The 10,907-nt window shown below is 43.1% G+C and overlaps 1 protein-coding gene and 1 long non-coding RNA gene across 7 annotated transcripts in view; one reads left to right on the plus strand and one right to left on the minus strand.

Moving 5' to 3' along the window:
• Positions 1 to 3,838, minus strand: part of LOC111834693 (protein-methionine sulfoxide oxidase mical3a-like) — a 94,487-nt gene extending 90,649 nt beyond the window's left edge. For 3 of the 6 annotated variants that reach the window (XR_002836057.2, XR_011989689.1, XM_023794265.2), the window contains exon 1: positions 3,501 to 3,838. The gene's annotated coding sequence lies outside the window, so the exon portion shown is untranslated. The remainder of the gene's footprint in view (positions 1 to 3,500) is intronic. The other 3 variants (XM_072710322.1, XM_072710321.1, XM_023794263.2) reach the window with 2 other exon arrangements.
• A 3,768-nt stretch (positions 3,839 to 7,606) lies between these two features.
• Positions 7,607 to 9,630, plus strand: LOC140588394 (uncharacterized). Its single transcript, XR_011989744.1, has 2 exons — positions 7,607 to 7,684; positions 8,804 to 9,630. It is a non-coding gene; the product is annotated as an uncharacterized lncRNA (long non-coding RNA).
• Positions 9,631 to 10,907: the final 1,277 nt, after the last annotated feature.

Below are 10,907 nucleotides of genomic sequence, written 5' to 3' on the forward strand. Positions count from 1 at the left end.
TAATTGATGGCAGCACGATTTGGATTTTACTGAATCTTATACTGGATAGAAGGGCAGCGTGTGGCTCAGTGGGCTAAGCCTGTGTGCTTGTAATCACAAGGTCGCCGGTTCAAACCCGGCCTCAGCACGTCTGTGGGTCCTTGAGGAAGACCCTTAACGCCCAGCTCCCTGGGCGCCCCAACAGGTGGCTGCCCTTCGCGGACAACTTATGTAAATGGAATGGACTGCATTTATATAGCGCTTTTCTACTCCTCAACGTTTACTCAAAGTGCTTTACAATACATGCCTCACATTCACCCATCCACACTCACATTCACACACCAGTGGCGAAGGCTGCCATGCAAGGCGCCAACCTGCACACCGGGAGCAATTTGGGGTTCAGTGTCTTGCTCAAGGACACTTCGATGGGGTCAGGAGGACCCGGGGCTCGAACCGGTTGCCGAACAATAGCACTACCTCCTGCGCCAACCATCTACAAAGAGCAAGTTAAGGGAGGCGTAAAAACAATTTCCCCACGGGGATCAATAAAGTATCAATAAAAAAAGCTGACATAACAATAAAATGCATTTTCCAGCCTCAACTGTTAGTTTTAATTTTGGGCTGTCAGTCAGGAGCGGTCACTGATGATGTCATTTGGCGCCAGTACCATTTTTTACGCCAGTGGAAAACCGACATGAAAGAAGTACCAAACTTTCGGCACTTTATGGAAGTACCGAAAGTACGGTACCTGGTGCGGTGGAAAAACGCCCCAAGATGAAGGCACAGGAAAATATCAGCCACAGTGGCATCCCAACACCGCAGTAACACCAAAGCCACCTCCTCAGCAGAGACACAAGGAGCCCAAAGCAGCTTCATTAAAGGTAGCTGTCCTGGGTTCCAGTCCTACAGCTCTGCTTCCCACTCTGTTTGACAGTTCTGGGGCCAAAGTCCCCAGCATCGGCCTCCTCGTTAAAGCTAATCGCAGCCTCCTGAGGTACCGGGGCGGTTCACCATGGAATGTCCTTTCAAATGTCTGCGGCCCAGATGTTACTTCCCGCGCTGAAGACCTGGAACGTGGTTTATAGACTTCTGAAAACAGCCCATCCCCTTTAACATGGGAAGCCTTCACTGCCTCGGAAAAGCAGATCCCCCGTACCCTGCCTCCCATTATTATGCCTGGTCCATTGGGGATGAAGCAAACAAAGGAGAACATCTCACTCAGCTAAGCACCCCAAACAGCCTCCAGTTCCGCACTCAGATGATCCCAGTACAAAGCAACCCATCTTACTGCAGACATAATCCATACTACTGCCCGCACCATGGATGTGCAAAAATCCTCTTTATGAAACAGGGTAAAGTCTTCGGAAAACCAGGCAAGATGCAAGAGTTAAGAGTATCACAGAACTAATCGAACATCACTGCCTATCTGGCATACCAGACATTTTCCCAGTGGGTCATCAAAATTTGTCATGGGAGACTCCCTCCATCAGCAAATTTGATTAGGAATGCATGTGTGGTTGGCCTGTGTGGGTAAAAGGCCAGGGCCGATTTTTAATCCCAGTCCAATACTGGTCACAGCCAGCCAGCTATGCAATGTTCTCTGCAAACATATTTCCCTACAAGATACAAAGGCTCATACACAAGTGTTGGCCAGTACTAAATATAATATTAATAAAAAATATTATTATTGTTATTGTTATTATTATTATTATTATTATTATTATTATTATTATTATTATTATTATTATTATACTAATAATAATAATAATATACACAGAATCCCATGCAGCGTGTGGCTCAGTGGGCTAAGCCTGTGTACCTGTAATCACAAGGTCGCCGGTTCAAACCCAGCCTCAGCACGTCTGTGGGTCCTTGAGCAAGGCCCTTAACCCCCAGCTCCCTGGGCGCCCCAACATGTGGCTGCCCTTCACAGACAACTTACTCTGCAAAGAGCAAGTTGAGGGAGGCGTAAAAACAATTTCCCCACGGGGATCAATAAAGTATCAATTATTATTATTATTATTGTACTGCTATACAGCACCAGCTGAAAGTCCACACAGCCTACCATTGAAGTGCTTTGCTTGGCTGTACTGATGCCCTGTGTTTTTGTGTATTAAATTTGGACCTATTTTCTGAAATTCTCACTTGGTTGATATTTGTGTAGGATCTCTGACGCAAGGTTTTAAGCTGCATCAGAATGTCTCAATTGAACCCACAACTATCTTTCACTTGCATCTAGTCAATCACTGAGCTCAGCCTAGCAGCACTGATACAAAAGCTGGCACATTGACAGCTGTAAGCTTGTTATGTAATAGCTGCCTCACTTGTGCGTCGCACTGGACAAAAGCGCCTGCCAAATAAATAAATGTAAATGTGATACAGAATAAAAATTCTTATCTAGAGCTACATGGTCCAAACACACAAAATCAAAACTCATTATTTATTGTGTTGATGGCAGTCTTTTCTTTCAGCATCTGTTCATATTTATGGACAAGCACCGGCGGGATGGTCCATCCATTTGTAGACCCTTAGCCTTCCACCATTACTGCACTTAGGATTTCGAACAAGAATTTAGACAAATGTGATTATACCGGATTTAAGCATCACATTATATCGATTATCAACATGCATTAACATCAATCGGTGATACATTTAATTCACAAAAACCAAAGCACTACATACAAAATTAAGTAATTATATTGCATCCAACTGTATACGGAAGATTTTGGGCAAGAGATTTTAGTGGCAAGAGGAAAATACATCATGAATAATGCTCTTTTTTACTGTATTATACCGTCAGTGTATTGTTGCCGGATATATGGGTAATACTGCGACATTTATCATCGTAAGATGTATGCAATCGTTCGGGGTGGTTCACCATGAGAACCCCGGTGAACAATGAAAGGACACAATGAAAGGCACAATTTCATATTTCCACCACAGTGTCTGCCTTTCATATCGTGCTCAAAACCGATCCCTCCGAGACTACAGTGAATTTTCAATTACTGGACACAAATTCATTTATGGATCCGGCATATATTTACAGGCAGGGGAAATATGACAGCGAGACGCGCTGAAAGGCCACCATTTTCATTTCTCAACATAACAATGACTCACAGACATGCTGGGGTCGCTGACAAACAGCAAGGGCGCCCGGGTGTACACGAAAACGGCAACATTCAATATGGAAACAATAAGACGCATCGTTAACCAGCGGCGATAAATAACACGGTGGGGAAAGCCAAAGAAAGAGCGCAATCAGCACGACCAACAAGCCCACCTAACTATGCTTAATTTCCAATAACAAGATAAATACGCATCATTTATCATACACGAATTATTTAATAGCCTACGGGATTTTCTAGGCTTTATACGATTACGCAAAATTTACCAATGAGATTAACAAAAACAGGGACCAGGTGGCATCTGTAACACTTACTGTAATGGTGCCTCAGTATAGGAAATCCCACGGTTTCGGAAATCCCTCGTTATCGGAAATCTCACGGTTTAGGAACTCTCACCTTTAAAATTAAGAAGGGGCGCCGCTTTAGTGCTGCCGCTCCGATTGGGCGTGTAAGAGCGGCCGATCGCAGAGAGACTACGCGGTGTTGTCACTCCTCTATCCCCGCTTCACAGCCGCGGTCCTGCTTTCTCCTGGACGGCGAGTTCAGACACATCCAAGCCCAGGGCCGGGATCTCATCTCCGCTTCGGACTGCCGTGATCTCCGCCATCGTGTCGGACGGGGCCAAATTGCAAACTATCCGTATAGGAGCTCCTTCAGTTGGGGAAGGACGTTGCATGAAAGCTGTCAGCTGTGCCCACGTACCTCAGCATGATCCCAGCGCAGGAAACTGCGTGTTTTATACGGCCCGGTCCGATTGGACGTCTAGGGGTGACGTTTGGGCTCCGGTCGAGCTTTACATTGGGCGTGATCAGTAGGAATGGACCGTATGGACCCATGCACCGAGATAACCGATGCTTTATCGGGGCACAGCCGACATTTCTCCAGCGTTTTACCATTTCCTTTATGTAGACAGTCCGATGCTTCTTGTGTAATTTGCACATTTGAATCATGTCCTGAAATGCTGTTTGCAATGAGATGGTCCATATCTCTGTTTATATATGATTTATTTATGATTGTGGGACTGTTTAGGAGGTATTTTGTATCTTGTGTGTCTTTTTTAACACCAAGAAGTGCAGCCCCCTCCCCCTACCTCCTTAGTCTGAGAGCTCCAAATGAAAAATAACTCCTAATATAACTGGACTATGGAGGATCACCCATGATGACACCTGGGCCCCACAAGCTAAACGCCAAGGCTTTCTCAAGGACTCAGTGTGACCATCTGCCTCCTGTCGCCAGAGAGAAATGACAATCATCTCACTTAAAGAGATGGGCAGTGTCCCTGTGGCTTAGGGGGGTAACTTTACACCAAAGATTATTTGCAGAGGAAATATAGCACTTCTTACATAAACATCACAAAAATAAGTATTGTAGTAAAGGTGTTTGACTTACGGCTGAAACAGTACATCCAAAACCAAAGGATACCTATATTTAACCAAGGCTGACTACATTAGTGGTGGATTAAGAGGTCTACAGAGTGAAAACAAGGCTCACATTGAAATATATAGAGTTGGGTGTTTGTTTAGCTTCCAAGAACAGAGTATTTTATCACTGTTTACACCACCTTATCTTACAGCAGACAGAGGCTTTTGGAATAGCCCTCATGTGGTCTCATGCATGGCCCACTTTCTCTAAATTCACAGCAAGTCTTTGGGTATATCTGTATGCCATGATATTGTAATAATAATCCACTCATTCTGCTAAGAGTCCCAGTAACAGAGGCACTCTTACAATAACTCAGTGCTTTGCAATGGAATATAATGTAGAAAGCTGAGGGAAAACTTCCCAAAAAGGTGGCTTTAACTTATATATAATATATATATATATAATATAATATATTTTTGTACATGGTATAAAACGAGTGAGAATGGGATAGAAAAATGCAGGACAAAGGAGAATACACAGAAAAACTATAATCATCTTTCTAAGATGAAGTGCAGTATATTGGTAATTTACATTATTTATAATTCTGTCAGTTATAATATTACATTTACCTTTGCTAATCTATCAGTTGCTCTAAACCACATGATTTTCTACTTTGTATTTGTTTTGGGCTACGCAGTGCTTAGCGCTACTGCCTCACAGCAAGAAGGTCCTGGGTTCAGTCCCTGGTTCGGCCGTAGGACCTTTCTGTGTGGAGTTCGCATGCTCTCCCCGTGTTTGCGTGGGTTTCTGCCGGAGGCTCCAGTTTCCTCCCACAGTCCAAAAGTGTGCACGGTAGGTTAATTGGCGAATCTGGTTGGCCCCATACTTGTGTAAATGTGTGCGCCCTGCAGTGTGTTGGCGACTGCCCAGGGTTGGTTCCCACCTGCGCCTGTTGTTCCCTAGGCTCCGCCCCCCCCCCCCCCCCCTTGCAACCCTGGTCGGCATGAAACGGTTACGGTAATGAATGGATGGATTATTTGTTTTCCTATTATTATTCCTTTTTTGTTTTGTGTAATTATCAGGGATTCTTCATAGTTGTATTTAGAAACTAGCAGGGGAAATACAATTACATTGATTTTTTTCACTTAGCTGCTTTTATGGACAGGAATGATGCAGACAAATTAGATCAGCCATTTGATCAATCAAAGACATAAATAAATAAATGAAGCATGACAAGCCCACTTCTGGCAGGGAAAGAAAGAGGAACACACTAACAGCAAGCTTCCCAAGGGTGAGATTAGTTGAATGCTAACCCTGTGTGTGTGTGTGTGTGTGTGTGTGTGTGTGTGTGTGTATGTGTGAGGATCTATGAAGACTACAGCAAACTGACACCTGACCCAGCTTGGGTCTTCAGATGCTGTAGATGGAATTGGATTCCAGCCAGAATCCTTGAGAAGCCGGAAAGTGGAGTATCATTCATGAATTCAGGATGGAGAAGCTTTTCTGGAGCACTTAGCACATAGCTCTCTGAGACACCCCTATAGAGCTTTTATGATGCTTAGAGAGGCTTCATAGCAATAGATGGGGTTATATAGCCAATCACTGCTGAGATTAACCCTGTGGGAACCAATGAATTAACCAGAGTGGATCGGGTTAAACCAAACAGTCATCTTCAGGACCCAGTGATCCCACCTACAGGGGGTTTAAAGCCATTAGTAGATTCATCCCACTACATTTCCTGGCCTAAAGTGGTTATGCAGTAGGTGTCCTAATTAGAAAAAACATTTCCTATTTTGATCTTTTTTGCTCACATGACAAATGTGTTTCACTGTGTTTAATTCACTTAGCATATTCACTTAGCATAGTCATTTAGGTAATTTAATTTAATAATTTTATTTGTATAGCACCTTTCATACAATTGAATGCAGCTCGAAAAGACAATAAAATATAATATATGATCATCATTGCAAGACAGAAATATGGACGCAAAAGGAAAAATCAGAGCAAAAGGGCACTGATGAGTGCACTCACACCCACACCATCCATCCATCCATTAACTTCCGCTTGTCCGGGGTTCGAGTCGCGGGGGTAGCAGCTTCAGGAGAGATACCCAGACCTCCCTCTCCCCAGGTACCTTTACCAGCTCTTCGGGGGGATGCCGAGGCATTCCCAGGCCAGCTGAGAGATATAATCCCTCCAGCGAGTCCTGGGTCTGCCCCAGGGCCTCCTCCCTGTAGGACGTGCACGGAAAACCTCTCTGGGTAGCCGCCCAGGAAGCATCCACACCAGATGTCCAAACCACCTCAACTGGCTACTCTGAGACTCTGCCGGATATCCAAACTTCCCACACTATCCCTATAGAGCTAATGTCAGCCTGCCACAGGAGGTTACCACAGAAACCGAGGATCTCTCTCTGTCTCTCGGCCCTGGGGTCAGTCTATGGGCACTGTTTTCCAGAACACAAGGCTGATCCCCCGCCGCTGTCTACCCACCCATTGTCACAGGAGGCTGCCAGGATCAGGCAATGTCATAGAGACCAAGTGGCAGATTCTGTGCTGGTTAAAACAGCATGAAACAATGATATTGGATAGTTGAGCTGAACTGGAGACTGATTTGGCGTGTCACTGTACATACGTGTGAGTGCCCCGCCTTGGACTAGGAGCCTGTCCTTGGACTGGGAGCCTATCTCCATATATTTAAGTGCCATACAGCATGTCCCATGTTAAGTCACTATTATCTTACAGTGACAGAGGTTTAGTGTCTCATGGCACTGTGCGGTGGATAAGGCTTTTCCTATGTGTGTGTGTTTGTATTGTGTTTATATTACATTATGGAGACCATAAATATCTATGAATGCAATTGTAAAGGGTTAAGGCTGATAACAGAAAAATAATTTCTTAAGATAGTAAAAATAAGTAAATATAGAAGCTTGTAGAATTGGTGAAAGATTTAATTGTTCAAAAAGTTGCTATTAAAATTGTTAAAAGGAAGTTTAAATAAGTTTTTTTTTTTTTTTTTAATAAAAATAAGGGAACCCACAAGTTTTGTTTCAATACGTTTAATTAATCACTAATGATATTGGAGGCAGTTTGCTCCCTTCCATTAGGGGACGCCAGGCTATGGAGAAACGTATGCGCAGAGTCGGAAACCACAGATTAAAACTGTGGTCAACCTGAACGCAATAGCCACGCCTATGTCTGCTCATTTTCTCCAAATAGGTTAGTAAATGTCTGTCCCTAAATAATTGTAATTGCACGGGTGATACGTTTCAGTTGGTGAATTAATGTATGTACTGTGATGTAAATGTAATGTTAGACTCTGTTTTGGTAACATGAGCGAATCTCTAAAATGGCGCGAGTCGCGCCTTCATGGTGAATGTTTACTTTACAGCCGCGCGCCTCGGGGAGTTAATATATAGTGTATGCGATGGCCGGTACAAGTTTATGACTGTTTCAAGTCTGTTTGTTTCTTTTATTGTAATGTATAAAACAGTATATTGGCGCTATGACATGTTAAAACCTGACATTTAATAGATAAGTGTTGAGTGTGAAAAACTTAATGCTGCGGCTAGTGCTTAAAACAATCAATTGTTAAAAAGTTCATCAAATATGTTTATATGGACTTGACTTAAAATGTAAACAGCTAACTGTGGCTGTGTGCTGTTTTGAGAGCGAAACATGGACTTTGAGTATTCTTCGTATTAATTTATCTGTTGAAATGGACAGATTAAAACTGTGGTCAACCTGAACGCAATAGCCACGTCTATGTCTGCTAATTTTCTCCAAATAGAGGTGACGCCAGCCGGGGAGGGGCTACGCAAAAAACTGAAAATGCCAAAAGTCTCGTATTTAGTTTGGTTACTCATGGTTAGGGTTAGGACTGGCTAGGGGTTAAGGTCATCATGTTGGGATTAGAAGTTTCCCCACAGAAATGAATGGAAATTAAGTCCCCACAAAGATATAATTAAAACCTCTCTATATAGTATATATGTGTGTGTGCGTGCGCCACATCTTTGGCTGAGTTTAATAGGGGGCTGAAGAGTGGAAATGTGGGGCAGAGGCTGATAGGGGATCTTTCTGAGGAAAATCTACAGCAATTGATTTTTCTGCTTTCAACATCTTAAAAAGAAAATGGTGTCAAGCATGGGGGTTGGTTATTTAGAAAAATGTATGAGGTAAGAATATAAATGAAATTCCACTGTTAAAATCTAAACCCTAAAACTACAAAAACATTGCCAGCAAAAACGCATAGCGGTTACACACTTGACTTTTTAGGTAGAAAATGAGCTGTGTCTAACTGTATTACCGTACTAATTGGCTTTTCCTGTTGTTTCCCAGGTGAAGGGCCACAGCCAATGGGCAGAGATGCTCAGCCAGTGACATCCACGGTTGAGCCAGTCATGTGTCAGACAGAGGGATGGTTTTGCCAATAAGAGCAATGCCTTGCCTGGTCTATACATTATATATATGTTTTACTTTGAGTGCAATATACAGGATAACTGAGTGCTGGGGTCATGCATTAAGCATGTTTTACCTGTTAGTTGGGTGTGGTGTCTATATTAGGGTAGAGGCTTCACAGTTCTGGCATAACATTGTGATTTCTTTTTGGACTGTAGTAAAAGACTACAATATCCAGAACTGGGAAGCAGATTAACATAATTCCCCAAAAGGTACTTATAACAGAGTGGTTTAACATTTTACACAACACGCATCTCCTTTTTCTTGCAGTTTTAAACTTACAATTTATGCAAACAGTTTACATAGCTGACATGGGAACGCCTGGAAAAATACACCATAAAAGGCATTCGCAACAAGGTCTGATCACATCCCTGCCCTACATGTGGTCTGGAGCCTATAAACATGTGCCTACATGTGAAAGCATCCTATTTCATTCAGAAACAGATATTTATAGTACTCCAATCATGACATACTTCTCACCCACCAAGAAGTAAAGCACCATTGATGATGCAGATAGCTGAGGGATAATCAAACGTCGGCCTCCTTGGAGGACCACCTAAACTCCATGCTACCGGCTAACCTGGATCTGCCCCAGCCACTTGTCTGAGTTTGTACTCTACCCTTGTAGAATGATCTTTTTTTGTTAATGTCCCAAAATTTAGTAAAATATTCAATGTGAACAGTTCAATAAAAGGTCATGTTTTTCATTAGCTTTCATTCATTTCGGTAGTGTGTAAGATATTCCTACAGGATGCCTTGATTTCTGTCCCATGTTTGTGTACTTTGAATAATTTCACTTATTGTTACCTATTAATCTGCTAGATGTAAGTATTGTGTAAGATACGTGAAGAATCCACAAATAACTTGATATTTTAAAGCATTAAACTAATGTACAGAGCAGCTTATTCAGGACCCGCTGTGTACCTGATAGGGCTCCCCCTCCTGTTTGATTCTGCTTGTAACCTCTGCATGTAGCTACTTACATGTGATGATTCTGCTTCAAAATCACTGCTGCTTCATTGGGAAGGGGCCAGCCCTACAGGAACTGTGAGTAAGCATTTCACAGGAACACAACATCTTCTCAATCTTCTCCATCCAATATCAGTGAGATGGGTTGTTGAGTGTCAAGCTCACATATTATGAGCACCAGTGATAGTCCTTACATGTTTTCATGAATGCCAAAAGTGGAAACTGACTGCCATGCTGGCTCTGTAGACTGCCCGGCAGGGCCCAGCTTGAGCCTCCTTCTTGCCACTGCCTGATTTACACTTCTGTCCTACCCCATATCTGCCAGCGGGCTCATAAAATCCAGACCCTTGTAATGAGCTGCCTAGCCATGATGAGCACAGCCATCATGGGCCTGTCACAGGCCAGTGAGCAGGGAAGAGCTTCAGGGGAGCTCTCTGCCTGAGCAGGAGAAGGAGCAGGGCCACGATGGGAAATGGAGAGGCACATGTGCTCACACACACACGGGAGTTTCAGAGTAGTCCTCTGCCGGGAGCAAGGAAATGGAGAGACATGTACTCACAGGATACACAACAACACGCAAATATGTACACAAACAGAACTGGCTACCGCCTACCTCACCGAAAATATTAAAAGATCTCTAGACCATGGTAATGTAATTGGAGCAGTTTTTTTAGATCTGAAAAAAGCCTTTGACACAGTGAATCATGAGATGCTCTTACATAAACTCAATAAATTAAATTTCTCTCAGACAGCCATTAACTGGTTCAGGTCATATCTAGAACACAGAGAACAGTGTGTCAGAGTTAATGGATCTAAATCAAGCTTTCAAAACTGCACAATGGGAGTTCCACAAGGTTCCATCTTAGGACCATTGCTGTTTTGTTTATACATTAATGACTTACCCGACGGTTGTAAAGGTGTTCAGTGCCAAATGTACACAGCTGATGCCGTCATCTATGTTACTGCAAAAACTTCTAAACAGGCTGCAGAGTTGCTGAACACACAGATGGTGGGA

This window comes from Paramormyrops kingsleyae, chromosome 3 (genome assembly GCF_048594095.1).
Source record: "Paramormyrops kingsleyae isolate MSU_618 chromosome 3, PKINGS_0.4, whole genome shotgun sequence".
Classification (NCBI taxonomy): Eukaryota; Metazoa; Chordata; class Actinopteri; order Osteoglossiformes; family Mormyridae; genus Paramormyrops; species Paramormyrops kingsleyae.